This window comes from Monodon monoceros, unplaced genomic scaffold (genome assembly GCF_005190385.1).
Source record: "Monodon monoceros isolate NGI ecotype Baffin Bay Population unplaced genomic scaffold, NGI_Narwhal_1 Super_Scaffold_12, whole genome shotgun sequence".
NCBI lineage: Eukaryota > Metazoa > Chordata > Mammalia > Artiodactyla > Monodontidae > Monodon > Monodon monoceros.
The window spans coordinates 167,240,347-167,258,098 of NW_021703768.1; the positions used below are offsets into that span (position 1 = coordinate 167,240,347).

General features: G+C 46.1%; 1 pseudogene; it reads right to left on the reverse strand.

The window, feature by feature from the left end:
* Positions 1 to 11,351: 11,351 nt before the first annotated feature.
* Positions 11,352 to 13,364, reverse strand: LOC114891971 (annotated as a pseudogene).
* Positions 13,365 to 17,752: the final 4,388 nt, after the last annotated feature.

Below are 17,752 nucleotides of genomic sequence, written 5' to 3' on the forward strand. Positions count from 1 at the left end.
TTTGGAGGCCTGGGGGGAGTTTCTTGGAAGCCATCACCACTCACCTCCTTACCTCTCTTGGAAAGCTGTCATGGGACAGCTTCTCATGCCTCCCAGGTATGAGCCTCCCCAGGAAATTAACAGAAAATTCAACTTTTAAAGTGAACAGGACTTCCCTGGTGGTACAGTGGTTAAGAATCCACCTGCCAATGCAGGGAACATGGGTTCGAGCCCTGGTCCAGGAAGATCCCACATGCCGCGGAACAACTAAGCCCATGCGCCACAACTACTGAAGCCCGCGCGCCTAGAGCCCATGCTCCGCAACAAGAGAAGCCACCGCAATGAGAAGCCCGCGCACCGCAACGAAGAGTAGACCCCGCTCGCCGCAACTACAGAAAGCCCGCGCGCAGCAACGAAGACCCAATGCAGCCTAAATAAATAAATAAATAAATTTTAAAAATAAATAAATAAAGTGAGCAATTGAGTGGCATTTAGTACATTCACAGTGTTGTGAAACCACCACCTGTGTCTAGTTCCAGAATATTTTCATCACCCCAAAAGGAGACCCCGTCCCCATTAGCAGTCACTCCCCATCCCCCCTCCCCCAGCCCCTGGCAGCCACTAATCTGCCTTCTATCTCTATGGATTTGCCTGTTCTGGACATTTCATATTAAACATTCTTTCCCCACATGAACAATTCTCTGACACCAGCTGGGTGTCCTATAATTCAACTCAGTTATGGCACTGTCTACCCAGAGATAGCATCAGACCCCACAGCTTAAGGGCTCAGTACCACAAGACTGCCCTCCACCACCCCTCTTTAGATGCCAGTCACAAGTCCAGGTGGTCACCTGTACTTTTGACCAATGGCTATAAATCAGAGGTTTCCATAATCCCTTCCTTGGGTTTGATTAATTTGCTAGAGCAAGTGAGAGAACTCAGGAAATCCATTCACTCACTAGATTACAGGTTTATTACAAAGGATATTAAAGGAAAGGGAGGGACTTCCCTGGTGGCACAGCGGTTGAGAATCCGCCGGCCAAGGCAGGGGACACGGTTCGACCCCTGGTCCGGGAGGATCCCACATGCCGTGGAGCAACTAAGCCCTGCGCCGCAACTACTGAGCCTGCACTCTAGAGCCCGCGAGCCACAACTGCTGAGCCCGCGTGCCACAACTACTGAGCCCGCGTGCCACAACTACTGAAGCCCACGCACCTAGAGTCCATGCTCCGCAACAAGAGAAGCCACCGCAATGCAAAGTCCGTGAACCGCAACAAAGAGCAGCCCCCGCTCGCCGCAACTAGAGAAAGCCCGTGTGCAGCAACGAAGACCCAACGCAACCAAAAATAAATAAATAAATAAATTTATATTTAAAAAAAATAAAGGAAACGGATCAACAGCCAGATGGAAGAGATGCATAGGGCAAGGTATGTGAAAAGGGCATGGATTTTCCATGTCCTCTTCCAGCGCACCACCCTCCCAGCACCTCTGCATGTTCATCAACCCAGAAGCTCTCCAAAGCCCATCCTTTGGGGTTTTATGGAAGCTTCATTACATAGGCACAGTTGATTAAGTCATTGGCCATTGGTGATTGAACTCTAGCTCCAACCCCTCTTCCATCCCCGGAATTGGGGGGTATGGGGAGGTTGGGGCTGAATGTTCCAACCCTCTAATTGCATGGTTTGTGCTCCTAGCAACCAGCCTCTATCCTTGAGTTGTTTTTCAAAAGTCACCTCTATAACATAACGAAAGACACCTTTATCTCTGTCTTCACAGGAAATCCCAAAGGTTTTAGGAGCTCTATGCCAGCAATGGAGTGGAAGACCACATGTATATTTCTTATTATAAGTCACAATATCACATATATAAACGGAATTGTGCAGCATGTGGCCTTTTAGATCTGGCTTCTTTCACTCAGCATGTTTTCAGGGCTCATCTATGTTGGAGTGTGTATCAGTGCTTTTCTCTTTTTTATGACTGAATAGTATTCCAGCATATGAAGACACCACACTTCATTCATCCGTTCATCCGTTGATGGTCATTGGGTTGTTTCTACCTTTTCAACTATTGTGAGTAGTGTTTTCTCGAACACATACATGAAGATTTGAGGACCTGTTTTCAATTCTTGTGAGGTTGTACCCAGAAAGGGAATTGCTGGATCATGTGATCATTCTATGTGTAACTTTTTGAGGCATCACAAAAATGTTTTCTACAGCCCTCTGCCTTTTTATTTATTATTTTATTTTATTTTATTATTATTTTTTTTTGCGGCACGTGGGCCTCTCACTGCTGCGGCCCCTCCCGTTGCGGAGCACAGGCTCTGGATGCGCAGGCCCAGCGGCCATGGCTCACGGGCCCAGCTGCTCCACGGCATGTGGGATCTTCCCGGACCGGGGCACAAACCCGTGTCCCCTGCATTGGCAGGCGGACTCTCAACCACTGCGCCACCAGGGAAGCCCTGCCTTTTTATTTTTAAATTTTTATCAAGATATGACTTACAGAAAGCAAAAAGGCCTAATCTTAGGTGTTGAGTTCGATGACATTTCACATAACCACCTCCCGAAATGAGGTTCCAGAACATTCCCAGCTCCATCACTCTCCCTACCTTCAGATAACAGCTGTGTCCACCTCTGTTACCATGGATGAGTTTGCCTGTTTCCTAACTTGATGTAAACAGAACCAGCCAGTACAACCTCTTTTCTGTCTGGTGACTTTCACCCAACACCATGGCTGTGAATGGCTGTGTTCTTCCCCTATTGTGTGCCTTGTTCTTTTTCCTTGCTGTATAGTATTCCACTGTGCATGTCCAGGAGTGGAGCTGCTGACTCATGAGTGGGTGTCTGTCACTTTACGAGCAGGACCAGTAATTAGTTCCCTTTATTCCTGGAACTTCACAAGGGGACACAGCCCGTGGGTGGTCCCTAGGGACAGGAAAGGATGACATTAGCTCCATGGTGGTTTCCACTTCACCAAATTCTGGAATGCTGGCAGCCAGGCCGATCTGGCTCCCCTTCACAGCATTGTTAGCCGATGACCTCATGGCCAGTCCCATGGCCAAGCTGGGAGGAACAGTGGGGCAGGCCGCAGGCAGTCAGCCAGCGATGAGCTCAGTCGGCCGGGACCCTGCATTCCTCACTGGCAGCTTCCACAAGTCCCAGAGGCCACGCCACGGCAGAGGTAAACAGAGCACAGAGGCCAGGGGTCAGGCTGTTCCCTCCACTTGGCTTAGCTCCCAACCTCCTAGAATTTTTCCTCACTTCCTTCTGTTGGCCGTAGGCACCCTCATCAGACACACGCGACACACAAGAAACAACCCAAACCCAGTTGTTGGTTTCTCATTATGTGAGGCAAACACAGTCATGACACGAGATCCAGAAGAGGTGAAAAAGCAGGTTATTAAAAAATCTCTTGAGTTCAACGGACAAGGAGAACTGCTGTCCTGTAGCTGTGAACGTCCCTCCAGGCCAACATATTGCCTGTGTCATCGATGGGGGTCCACAGGCAGCCTGGGTTCAAATCATGGCTTAGTCCTTGAGATGCCAAGCAGATTTGGGAAGCATTACTAATCTCTCCAAACCTGTTTCTCAGTGCAGCCTGTTTCTCAGTATTACCCTCTTATAGGGCAGCACTGAGTAGATGAAGTTGGATTGGAGCTACACTCCCAAGAACTAATAACTATTGGTATTATGGGGAATTGGCCAATAATGTCTCAGCTTCAGCTGGAGTTGAGCTCAGATAGGTCTGGGCAAGCTTACTTAGAAAGAATGGCCCCCACTGCCAAACTCCTATTTACCTCTTAAACCCCAGTTTGATGCCCCATCTTCCAATAAGACTTCCTTGTTCTCTGCCTGCGTTCCCTCAGGCTGAGGGGCCTCCCTCTGGCCTCATCCTGACCACACAAGGCTGGAGGGTCTGAGTCTGGCTCTGTGCCCTGTCAGACCAGAGCTTTCTGGGACCAAGTCCCAGTATCATTATGTTAGTTTCCTGTGGCTGCCATAGTAAATTGCCACAAACTGGGTAGTTTAAAACAACAGAAATTTATTCTATCCTAGTTCTGGAAGCCAGAACTTTGAAATCATAGGTTGGCAGGGCCTTGCTCCCTCCAAAGGCTCTAGGGGAGGAGGCTTCCTTGCCTCTTCCAGCTTCTGGTGGCCCCAGGTGTTCCTTGGCTTGTGGCTGCATCACTTCAATCTCTGCCTCTGATTTCCCATGGCCTTCTCCTCTCCTCTGTCTATCCCTCCTCTTCTCTAAGGACACCTGTCAGTATGCAGTAAGTCTCCTACGTGCAAACGAGTTCCATTCTGAGAGCGCGTTCATAAGTCCAATTTGTAAGTCCAACAAAGTTAGCCAACGTACCCAACTAACACAATCGGCTATATAGTACTGTACTGTAATAGGTTTATAATACTTTTCACACAAATAATACATACAAAACAAACAAACACCAAAAAAATAAAGAAAACATTTAAAATCTTACAGTACAGTCCCTTGAAAAGTACAGCAGTCCAGTACAACAGCTGGCATACAGGCGCTGGCATCCAGGGGCTGGCATCGAGTGAACAGGCAAGAAGAGTGACTGACTGGTGAAGGGAGAGGAGGTGGGAGATGGTAGAGCTGAAGGATCCTCAGCAATAGGAGACGGAGGGCGAGCTGCAGTTTCACTCACGCCCCACGTTGATGGAATGTATGTTCGCATCTTCGAAAGTTCGCAACTTGAAGGTTCATATGTAGGGGACTTACTGTATTTAGGGCCCAGTGTAAATCCAGAACAGTCTCATTTCAAGATCTTTAACTTAATTACTTCTGCAAAGACCCTTTGTCCAAATGAGGTCACATTCACAGGGACTGAGGGATCTGTATCAGCTCATCAAGGGAGGTGTGGTCCAGAGAAGGGCCATGAAATTCCCTGAGAAACATCACAGCAGTGAGTGATGGCGATGGTGTGGAGAGACACCTACACCTGCAGCAAAGTGTGGAGCAAAGAATAAATACCAGGGGAAAAATTTTGAGCACCTACTGTTACCAAACTGATCTCGGGTCAGCTCACCCTACACGCAACAAAGCCAATCTACTGACACCAGGTTGTGTTGAAGGAAAGCACAACGTTTATTGCAGGGCACCAAGCAAGGGAGCGGGAGACCAGACTCCAATCCACTCCACCTTGGCCCCTGAGTTAGGAGTTTTTTTAAAAGGGGAAGAACAAAAAGGCTGAAATTAATCATCTTGTGACATTTCTGTTTTTTGATTTTTTTTTGCGGCACGTGGGCCTCTCACTGTTGTGGCCTCTCCCGTTGCGGAGCACAGGCTCCGGACGCACAGGCTCAGCGGCCATGGCTCACGGGCCCAGCCGCTCTGTGGCATGTGGGATCTTCCCGGACCGGGGCACGAACCCGTGTCCCCTGCATCGGCAGGCAGACTCTCAACCACTGCGCCACCAGGGAAGCCCCTCTGTTTTTTTTTTAAATCAGAACTGTACCCATTCTTTTCTTCTTCTTTTTTTAAATATTTATTTATTTGGTTGCACTGGGTGTTAGTTGCAGTGCTTGGGCTCCTTAGTTGTGGCATGTGAACTCTTAGTTGCAGCATGCATGTGGGATCTAGTTCCCTAACCAGGGATTGAACCCATGTCCCCTGCATTAGCAGGCAGATTCTTAACCACTGCACCACCAGGGAAGTCCTGGAGTACAAAGAGTCTTAACTACTGTGACACCAGGGAAGCCCCTGCTGTGACATTTCTGTTTTGTTTTTTTTTTGCGGTGCGCGGGCCTCTCACTGTTGTGGCCTCTCCCGTCGCGGAGCACAGGCTCCGGACGCGCAGGCCCAGCGGCCATGGCTCACAGGTCCAAACGCTCTGCGGCATGCGGGATCCTCCCGGACCGGGGCACGAACCTGCGTCCCCTGCATCGGCAGGCGGACTCCCAACCACTGCGCCACCAGGGAAGCCCTGTGACATTTCTTAATCGTAGTTTCAGGCATCAGGATATGTCTGGTTTACGATTCTCTGGCCAGGTGGTCCATGGCCCTGGGGTCTGTGAGCCCATCTCGCCCTGGAGAAACAAGCTGAGTTTGTATGCTAGCGATGTTATCTACAATAACCATTTTGGTACATTAACGATGTTATCAACATCAGCAATTTTAACCATCTGACTCTGGTTGATTAGTGTTCAGTTAGCACAGGACTGAGGTCAGACGGGACAAGAAAGGGAATGAAGTTTGGGATCGAGGGATTAATCCTAAACTTGGTAAGGTAACTCGGTTTTAGGGGGGCTCAGTTTCACTACTATGTGTCTGGCACATAAGACATAATCCTTATAAGACCTGCTGGGGGTGGATGATGAACTTCACTTCACAGGTGACAACCTGAGGCTGGAGAGGCGTTGTGCCAAGGCCAGAAACCAGTGAAGCTGGGCTTGAAGCCCAGGCAGCCAGCCCCCTAGCCTGCTCCGTCTCCCCCAGAGCCTCTAAAAAGAGGGGATCTGGCCACCCTCAGGGGCCAGCATGAGATGTGGGGCAGGGAGGAGGAAGACGAATTCTCCCTCTACCCTTCTGAGTTCTTGGCTGAGACCCCCTGGAATAAAAGACAGACTAGCAAGAGAAAAACACACAGAAATTTAACATGTATATCTCGTGTATATATGGGAGATACAGAGGGAAACTGAGTAAAACTCCCCAAGGGGGCCCCAGCCACTCCCTTAAATACCATCTTCCGCTAAAGACAAAAGAAAGGTGCTGGGCCTGGGGTGGGAGTTGAGGCCAATTCTAGGAGGTGACCAGGAAAAGCACAGTAAACAAGGGTAAGATTCATTCTGCAGGTTTTAATTTGTGCTCTCTCCACTGATAAGATTCTCCAGGGATTTAGAGCCAGGCTCTTCCTCCTCGTACAGTGAGGGAGACACACTTAACAAATGGAGACTTCTTTTATAAATGTAAATGCCCCTTACAAAAGCATAACTTCTACTCTGTTTTCAGAGTTTCTCCTGTACCTGCAGTTTCTCAAAAGAACCTTTATGCCAAAGAGGCAGGCTCTGGAGTGGCACCTTCTGCTACCCTTCAGATGGGACTGATGAAATTGCAATGTTGGGCATATGATGGGCTTGCAATACCTGGGCATTGTGGGAAGAACCCAGGCTCAGGGAAGGGAGATCCAGGTTCGAATCCTGATCATGCCAGTTCCTGGCTGTGTGACCTTGGGCAGGTGGCTTGGCCTCTCTGTGCCACTCTTCCTTCAATGTCCTGAGTCCTGGACAGGCCACAGCTGTGAGGATCCACAGGTCTTTCTCCTTGTGCTCACATGAGAAATGCTTTAAAGGAACTCATCTATTCATTTATCCATTCACTCCTTCATCCATTCGCTCCACAGATATTTCTTTAACATCTATTATGTGCCAGACCTCTTTTCAAGTAGCAAAAGAAAAGTCTCTAGGCATGGGAGGAGTAGAGGAAAGGGTGATTCTGGCAGGGGAACACAGCATGTTCAAAGACCCTGAGGTCAGACAGGCAACTCCAGGCACCAGGCTGGCAAAGGAACTTGAAAGCTGACGCAGGCCCATGAGGCCATTCACAGCAGACAAGACTGGTTCAAATCCGAGTTTGGCTTCTCCTTGGCTCTGTGGCCCGGGCAAGCAAGCACTTCACATCCTAGAATCTTTTCCTTGTCAAAGGTAGTTTTCCTCACCTGGAGAGGTTTTTTTGCAGCTCTTCACAGTCAAGGTAAGTTTTAAAAAAAATCTGTGAGCATGTGAATGCACCCCCAAAGGTGCCCAACTGATGGCCGGAGTTACTTGAGCAAAGTCACTTTTAGTTTATTTTATTATTAAAACAATTAAAAAATTATTTTCCATTACGATTTACTACAGGATACTGAACGTAGTTCCCCTATGCTATGCAATAGGACCTTGTTTTTAAATAAATTTTTTAATTGTGGTAAAATACATATTACATGAAATGTATCATTTTAACCATTTAAACATGTGCAACTTAGTGGCATTTAGCACATTCTCAGCGTGGTGTAACCATCACCATTATCTATTTCCAGAACTTTCCCATCACCCCAAAAGGAAACCATGTCCCCATCAGCAGTCACTCCCCATGGCCCCTCCTCCAGCCCTTGGCAGCCACGGAAACTGGCCCCAGAGAGTTGACAGAAGCAGAAGACTAACAGGAATTCTTGAGTTTGTCTTGCAGAGCAACAGACAGGGGAACAGCTTGTTGAAACCCCTCTGCTTGTAAACTGTCTTCACTGATTAAGCTTGCTTTAGTTATTTTTTCTTTCATTCTTTTCTTCCTCTCTTTAATTGCATACCTTCCCAGAGTCACGTAGCCCAGTTGTTTTACAGGAACTTGGAGTCAGCTCTTGTTCAACTAAGGCTGATGAGGACCACTGACCCCAAAACTGGGCCTGTGCAAGCATTGAATGAATGGCCTTTTTTTTTTTTTTTTTGCGGTATGCAGGCTTCTCACTGTTGTGGCCTCTCCCGTTGCGGAGCACAGGCTCTGGACGCGCGGGCTCAGCGGCCATGGCTCACGGGCCCAGCCGCTCTGCGGCATGTGGGATCCTCCTGGACCAGGGCACGAACCCGTGTCCCCTGCATCGGCAGGCGAACTCTCAACCACTGCGCCACCAGGGAAGCCCCGAATGGCCTTTTGACGTCAGAAAACTCCACCCTCAAATCATGCTAAGTGCCTCCATTTTTGAAGATGCAGAAACATGTAACCCAGATACGCCTGTGCAGAACACTGATTACCTCACCTTTTCCCCTACCTCCAATCACCTTTTCCTATGCCCAAGACCACCCTGCTTCTCCCATAAATATCCCCACCCCCTCGTCTTCGAGGAGGCAGATCTGAGACTTGTTCTCCCATCTCCTCGCTTGGCTGCCTTATGAATAAATTCTTTCTCTGCTGCAAACCTCAGAGTCTCAGTGTTTGGCTTGCTGTGTGTCAGGCAAATGGGCCCAGTTCGGTAACACTGGTATCAACATGTGTGTACAAGTTTTTGTTTGAACACCTGCTTTCAGTTCTCTTGGGTATATATCAAGGAGTGGAATTGCTGGGTCATATGTTAATTTTATGTTTAACTTGTTGAGAAATCACCAAGCCTTCTCCTGTCAGCTTTATTTTTCATTATGAAATATTCCAGGCATATACACAAAAGTATCAATAATAAAGTAACAAACACCCAAGTACCCAGCACCCTGCTGAAGAAACATTCCCAAGAGAGCTGAAGCAACATTCCCAAGAGAGCTGAAGCCCGTGTACACCTCCACCACCCACCACTCATCAAGCCTTTGTCTAAAATTGGGATTTGATTTGATCATCCCCATGCATGCCATATATATATATATATATATATATATATACACACACACACACACACATATATATAGTAAGTATATTTAAAATTTTATCAACAAAATGGTGCAGTATGCAGCTCCAACCTCTCCTTCCCCTACAGGACTATCAAACAAAAACTATCAGAATTGACTTTGTTAGAACTCTGGAAAACAGAAATTTGTAACAAGTAAGTGCATGTTGAAGCAAGAAAAAGGCAACTTGAAAATGGTAGGAAAACTTTGTGGCATTTCCACTTGCCCTTGCCCCACCCACTCTGCAGCTCGGCTGTGGTCTTTTTTTTTTACTTTTTATTTATTTTTTATTTTTGGCTGCATTGGGTCTTCATTGCTGCACGCATGCTTTCTCTAGTTGCAGTGAGCAGGGGCTACTCTTCGCAGTGGTGTGCAGGCTTCTCATTGTGGTGGCTTCTCTTGTGGAGCATGGGCTCTAGGTGTGTGGGCTTCAGTAGTTGCAGCATGCGGTCTCAGTAGTTGTGGCTCATGGGCCCTAGAGCGCAGGCTCAAGTAGTTATGGTGCTTGAACTTAGTTGCTCCGTGGCATGTGAGATCTTCCCAGACCAGGGATTGAACCCATGTCCCCTGCATTGGCAGGCAGAATCTTAACCACTGTGCCACCAGGGAAGTCCCACAGCTGTGGTCTTGTAGCGGAAATAACCCATGTTCCCAGTGCAGGACCCTGGTCCTTGGATCTGGTGGGAGCAGTGCAGATCTTATTCACAAATTATTGTGTAGGTCTATTCTAACCTGTCTGGGGCTTCTTGAAGGACTGACATGGGTGCTCACCTCTGAACTGCCTAACTTGGAGCTCGGGCTGGAAAAGTGGTGGGTGTTGCTCAAAAGCACTGCAAGCTGAACCAAACACATACAGACACTTAGGGCAAAAGGTTACGGTCAAAACATATTATCAACCACTTAAACCCTGAGAGGAAAATCTGGGGGATATTATTTGGGAAATTAGGACATTCAAAAGCACCTGTGTATATGGAGGGAATTTAGAAATCCATGTACACACCCAGGGGCAAGACTTATGCTCAGAAAAGAACTGAGAAGACTCTGAGCTTCACCTCAGGCTGATCTGTAGTCTCAGTACAAACCTGGCTAAAAGTTAAAGGAGAATTCCAGCCCAGAACCCATCTACAAACACTGGGAGATGTGGATTTTGTTTGTTTGTTTGGGTTTTTCATTTTTAGCTCCTGGCATTCAAGGAAATCTCTGTCAAGACATTAGCCGAACATGAGCTAAATGGACAGAGACATCAGTGACCACACATGAAAAGGAATACAGTCTTTGCAAAAGTAGTTTGGAAAAGTACCTAAACAAAAGGAATACTACAGCCTTCAACAATTCAAAAACAAAATCAAAACAGCAAAACCCTCAGGAAGACGTAGAACCTGATTTCCAGAGTTCGCCACATTGTAATATTCAAATGCCTATTTTTCAACAAAAAAATCACAAGACATAAAAACATGAAAGAATGGCCCATTCAAAGGAACAAAAGTAATTGACAGAAATCATCCCTAAGGAAGCCCAGACATCAGACCTACTAAACAAAAACTTTAAAACAACTATTTTAAACATGCTCAAAAACTAAAGGAAAAAAGAAAGAAAAAAAAAGCTAAAGGAAAACATGAAAAAAGAACTGAAGGAAATCAGGAAAATGGTTTATGAACAAAATGAGATTATCAATAAAGAGACACAAATTATAAAAAGAAACCAAACAGAAATTCTGAATCTGAAAAGTACAATAACTGAAATGAAAAATTCACTAGAGGTGTTCGACAGAAGATTTGAGCAGGTAGAAGAAATAATCAGCAAACCTGAAGACAGGACAACTGAAATTATCAAGTCTGAAGAGCAGAAATAAGAATGAAGAAAGGTGAACTGAGTCTAAAGGACATGTAGGACACCATCAAGAGGACCAACATATATATTATGAGAGTCCCAGAAGGAGGAGAGAGAGAGAGAGGAAGGGCAGAAAGAATATTTGAAGAAATAATGGCCAAAAACTTCCCAAATTTGATGAAAGATACAAATCTACACATCTCAGAGGCTCAGTGAACTCCAAGTAGAATATACTCAGACCCACACTGAGACACATTGTAATCAAACTGTTGAAAGCCAGAGACGAAAAAGCGAAACTTGAAAGTATTAGGAGAAAGCTATTTATCAAGTACAAGGGATCCTCTATAAGATCAACAGCCAGTTTTTCATCAGAAACCCTAGACTCCAGAAGGCAATGAAATGACATATTTAAACTGCTGAAAGAGAAACTGTTGACCAAGAATTCTATATCCAGCAAAACCGTTCTTCAAAAATAAGGGAGAGGGAATTCCCTGGTGGTCCGGTGGTTAGGACTTGGCGCTTTCACTGCCAGGGCCCGGGTTCAGTTCCTGGCTGGGGAACTAAGATCCCACAAGCTGTGCTGCATGGCCAAAAAAAAAAAGAAAAAGAAAAAAAGAAAGAAGGAAAGAAAAAGGGAGAAATCAAGACATTCTCAGGTAAGCAAAAGTTGAGGGAGTTTGTTACCATTATACTTGCCATGCAAGAAATGCTAAAGGGAGTCCTGCTGGTTAAAATGAAAGGACCCTAAACAGTAACTCAAAGCTGTATCTAAGACTTGAAGGGAGAAGTAAATAGTTCTACAATAACAGTTGGAGACTTCAATACCCCACTTTTAATAATGGATAGAACATCTAGACAGAAGATTAAAGATATGGAGGATTGAGCAGCTCTCTAAACCAACTAGACCAAACAGACATCTATAGAACACTCCAACAGCACAATACACATCTCTATCAAATGCACATGGAACATGCTCCAGTATAGAGCAGCTATTAGGCAAAAAAGCAACTCTCAGTACATTTTTTGGCATCATTTATTTAATTTTATTTTTTATTGAAGTATAGTTGACGTACAATATTATATAAGTTACAGGTGTACTCTCAATACATTTTAAAAGGCTGAAATCGTCTCCAGCTACAATGGAATAAAGCTAGAAATCAATAACAGAAGGAAAGCTGTTATGTTCACAAATACGCGGGTATTAAACAACACACTCTTTTTTTTCCGCTGCAGAAAGTTTTATTGTTTCCATTTGGTCCAAGGCTTGGGAGAGAGCTCCAGGGTGGTTAAAAAGCTGCCTAGTGGCTGCAGAGACGGGCTTCAGGCAGAAGCTCTGATGCCAGAGGGGCTCCTCAGAGGCCGCTGGACTCCAGAGACTCCTAGTCATGCTCGAGGGTGAGTACTTCCTAGAGATACTCACCCAGCCCAGCCTGGGGACGAGCCAGCCTGTGGAGGTTGGTTAGGTGGCACCCATCTTCTTGATGAGTTTCACACCCTCATCTAGGAAGTGGCTCTCCAGGAAGTCACAGAGGTGGGGGTCTGCATGGGCAGAACCCAGGGCATGCAGGTCCAAAAGGGCCTGGTTCAGGTTCTTCTCAATGAGAATGGCGTCTTCCATAGCGTCCTGGGTTTTACCCCACTCATCCTGAGATGGCTTCTGCACATCCTGGAAGAGGGCACGGCCGCCGCGCTGGTTTTGCATTTTCAAGAGACACTCGGCGCCCTCGCACTTCTCTTCGGCCAATTCGAGGAAAAAGTGGCCCACGTCCTCCAGAGCCACATCGTCGGGATCAAACTAGAAGCCCAGAGAGAGGTAGGTGTAGGAGACCCACAGATGCATGTTGACCAGGCAGTTGATGGCGGCCTCCACCTCAGTGGAATAATTCTGATGAATCTGGGAGCTCATGGTTGATCGGTAATAAGGAGTTAATCTCGAAAACTGGTGTTGGCTGGTCCCGGTGACCGAGAATAACTGAGTGGCTGATTCTGAAGGTTGTGACTGGAAAAAATGTTGGAGGGTGGTCAGAGGCTGGAGCAAAGGGTGTCCCTGGGTCTGTTCCATCCAAACACTGTTGAAGCAAGAGACAGATGCACGGGACCGCTGAGAAAACTGCTAACACACTCTTAAAGAAACGATGGATCAAAGAAGAAATCACGAAAGAAATTGGAAAATACTTGGGGATGAATGAAAACAAAAATACAACACGTTAACGAACCAAACTTGGGTCCACTCGCCCACGTGCAGTAAAGCCAATCTATTGACACCAGGTTGTAGTGAAGGAAAGTGCAGCATTTATTGCAGGTACCAAGCAAAGTGTCCAGGTAGCTAGTGTTCAAAACACCTGAACTCCCTGGTGGCTTTCAGGGAAAGGTCTTTAAGGACAAGGTGAGGGAGCGGGGTTGTGGGTGTGTGATCAGCTCATGGACATTCTTCTGATTGGCCAGTGGTGAGGTAATCGGGAGTCAACATCATCAACCTTCTGGTTCCAACTGGCCTGAGGTCTATGCGCTTGTGGGCAGCATACGGTTACCCTTTTCTGCCTGGTGGAGGTTTCAAGTATCTGAAAAACAACCCAAAGGATGTGGCTCAGAATATTATCTATAGCCCTTGAGATGGAACTAAAGGTTCTTGACTTTGTTTAATGGCTAAACTAGTATTATTTTGTCTTGATTGACTGTTTTCCCTCCTTTCTGCATTTTCTCACTTCTCTGATTAAATTTATGCTTTGGAACTTGAAGAAGGCCTAGGAGCCTAATGTTCTTCTACAGACAAGAGGCAGGCAGAGGACATGGTGGGGTCATGGTGGGGGGGGGTCTGTCCCAGGAAGGCCCCATAGGGTCCTGGTCAATTATAAACATACTAAAAGTTATCAAGAACCTAACTTTATACTTTGAGGGAGTAGGAAAAGAGGAGTAAACTAAAATCAAAGGTAGTAGAAGTTAAGAAATCATAAAGATTAGAGCAGACATAAATTAAATAGAGAATAAAGAAATAATAGAGAGACTTCCCTGGTGGCGCAGTGCTTAAGAATCCGCCTGCCAACGCAGTGGACACAGGTTCGAGCTCTGGTCCGGGAAGATCCCACAGGCCGTGGAGCAACTAAGCCCGTGCACCACAACTACCGAGCCTGCACTCTAAAGCCCGCAAGCCACAACTACTGAGCCTGTGTGCCACAACTACTGAAGCCCATGCACCTAGAGCCCGTGCTCTGCAGCAAAAGGAGCCACCGCCATGAGAAGCCTGCACGCTGCAGAAAACAGTAGCCCTCCCACTCGCCGCAACCAGAGAAAAGCCCGTGAGCAGCCATGAAGACCCAACTCAGCCAAAAATAAAAATTAATTAATTAATTAAAAAACAAAAAGGACCAAAAAACTTCGGGATTTCCCTGGTGGTCCAGTGGTTAAGATTCTGCGCTTCCAATGCAGCGGACATGAGTTTGATCCTTGGTCAGGGAGCTAGGATCCCATATGCCACGCTGTGTGACCAATAATAATAATAATAATAAACCTTCCAAGAGAGAAGTCCAAGACCAGATGGCTTCACTGGTGAATTCTGAATCATTTATGGAATAATACCAATTCTTATCTAATTCTTCGAAATAATAGAAGGGGAAGTGACAGTTCTAACGAGGCCAGAATTACTCTGATAATAATGACAGGTAAACATGTTGCAAGAAAAGAAAATTACACACTGTGAGATAATAGGAAAAAATATATATATATATATTGGTCTCTGCCCCCGGTTCCTGGCACAGAGCTCTTGAAAACCTTGTAACTTCCTATGTGATAAGAACACTCGGAGCATCTTTTGTTCTAATATTTGGTCTTTGACCCTAGTTCCTGACACAGAGTTCCTAGAGCCTCTGGAATTTCCTGGGTGATAGGAGTGTCTTTCGTTGTAATGATAGGACTGGGTGGGCTCGTGGATGGCTCCTGGATGGAGGCTGGTCACCAGAAGGGCCAAGCCATGATTAGGAGTTTGGAATTTTCAGCCACACTCCCTCCCCCACCATTCTCCAGAGAGGGGGGATGGCCTGAAAATGGAGTTAATGATTGATCATGCCTACGTGATGACGCCTCCATAAAGATCCCAAAAGAACCGGGTTCAGAGAGCTTCCGGGCTGGTGAACACGTGCAGGTGCTGCAAGAGGGCATGGAAGCCTTGCGCCCCTTCCCGGATGCCTTGCCTTCCACATCTCCGTATCTTTTTCATGTTCTTCTTTTTTTTTTTGCCGTGGGCGGGGGTGGGCTTAAAACAGTAGCAATTTATTTTCTCACAGCTCTGGAGGAGACAAGCCTGAAATCAAGGTATTGATAGAGCCACGCTCTTTCTGAGATCTATAGGGAAGAATCCTTCCCTGCCTCTTCTAACCTCAAGTGTTTGCCGGCAATCCTTGGTGCTCCTTGGCTGGTAGATGCATCACTCCAATTTCTTTTTTAATTTAATTTAATTTAATTTATTTATTTTTGGCTGCGTTGGGTCTTCATTGTTGCATGTGGGCTTTCTCTAGTTGCGGCAAATCAAAACTATGGTGAGATACCACTTTATTTATTTTTAAAATTTATTTATCTATTTGTTTGTTTGTTTATGGCTGCATTGGGTCTTCGTTGCTGCACGTGGGGTTTCTTTAGTTGCGGTGAGCGGGGGCTACTCTTCGTAGAGGTGCGCAGGCTTCTCATTGCCGTGGCCCTCGTTGTGGAGCACGGGCTCTAGGCGCCCGGGCTTCAGTAGTTGCGGCGCACGTGCTTAGCTGCTCCGCGGCATGTGGGTCTTCCTGGACCAGGGCTCGAACCCCTGTCCCTGCATTGGCAGGGGGATTCTTCACCACTGCACCATCAAAGAAGTCCCGAGATACCATTTTATACCCATTAGCATGGCTATTAGCAAAATAAGTGTTGGTGTGGAGAAATTGGAACCCTCTGGGACCTCTGGGGGAAATGTGAAATGGTGCAGCTGCCGTGGAAAACAGTTTGGCAGCTCCTCACAAAGCTAAGCACAGAACGACCATATGATCCAGCAACTCCATTTCTGGATACATATTCCAAAGAATTGAAAGCAGGGACTCAAAATGAGCTTGTACACCAATGTACACAGCAGCACTATTCACAATAGCCAAAAGGTGGAAACAATGCAAATGTCCACCAATAACTGAATGGATAAACAAAATTTGGTATATCCACACAATGGACTATTACACGGTCATAAAAATAGAATGATGTTCTGATCCATGCTACAACGTGGATGAACCTTGAAACATTATGCTGAGTGAAATAAGCCAGTCACAAAAGGACAAACATTATATGATTCCACTGGTATGAAATGTCTAGAATATGCAAATTCATAGAGACAGGAAGTCAATTTTAGGTTACCAGGGGCCGGAGGAAGAGGGGGTAGAAATGAGTAATTATTGCTTAACAGTTACAGAGTTTATGTTTGGGGGTGATGGGAAAGTTTTGGAAGTAGATAGTGGTGTTGTACTATATGTATGCTCAACATTTCAGATGTACTTAATGTCACTAACAGTCCACTTAAAAATGGTTAAAATGGCAAATTCTATGTATGTTATATATATTTTACCACAATACAAAAATGCAAATTAAAAAAACTTTATAAAAATGGTATCACACTGTTACAATTATTTTCACTCAAGGGTCTGGATTGGAGATTTTTGCCTGCAAGTCTGGCCCATCCTTTTTCACTGCTGTATAGTACTCCATCGTAAGAACACACCCAAATATTTCCCAAGTTTCCAGTTCCTTCTTATTATGAACCATGCTGCTGGGAAGGCATGCACATGTAGGTTTCTCTAGGGTTCACACTAGGACCAGGAGGGAGGGTCCAGCCATCCTCAGCTGTGTTAGCATGGCCAAATTGTTCTTCTGAGTGGTCAAGCCAATTCCCACGCCCATCACCAGTGACTCTGTCCCCTGCCTAATAGTGAAATGGGATCTCAGTGAATTTTTTTCCCTGATGACTAGATTGAGCTTCTATTTATTGGTTGTCCTGGGTTCATCTTCCCAGAATTGCCTTTTCATGCCTGTACTGCATTGAATAGTGTGTCTCCAAATTCATGTCCACCAGAACCTCAGATTGTGACCTTGAGGGTCTTTGTAGATGTAATTATTTACATTAAGATGAGGTCATACTGGAGTAGGGTGGGCCCTAAATCCAATGACTGATTACTTTGTAAGAGGCCACATGAAGATGCAAGCAGAGATTGGAGTGATGCAGCCACAAGCCAAGGGACGCCGACCAGTGCCAGAAGCCACCAGAAGCCAGGAGAGTGGCCTGGGACCAATTCTCCCTCACAGCCTCCAGCCCTGCTGACACTTTGATTTGGGACTTCTGGCCACGAGAACTGTGAGAGAATAAATTTCTGCTGTTGTAAGCCAGAAATGTAAGACCCAGTTCGTGGTCATTGTTATGGCAAAAACAATGCCATCTGCCCATTTTTCTGTGTGGTGTTTTTTCTTTCCGTCTAGTGTGTCTGGTGGAGTGGGGGCACTTCATATGTCCTGGAAGCTATTCCTTGGTCAGTTAAATGCATCGCAGGTATCTCCTCTCTGTCCCTGGCTTA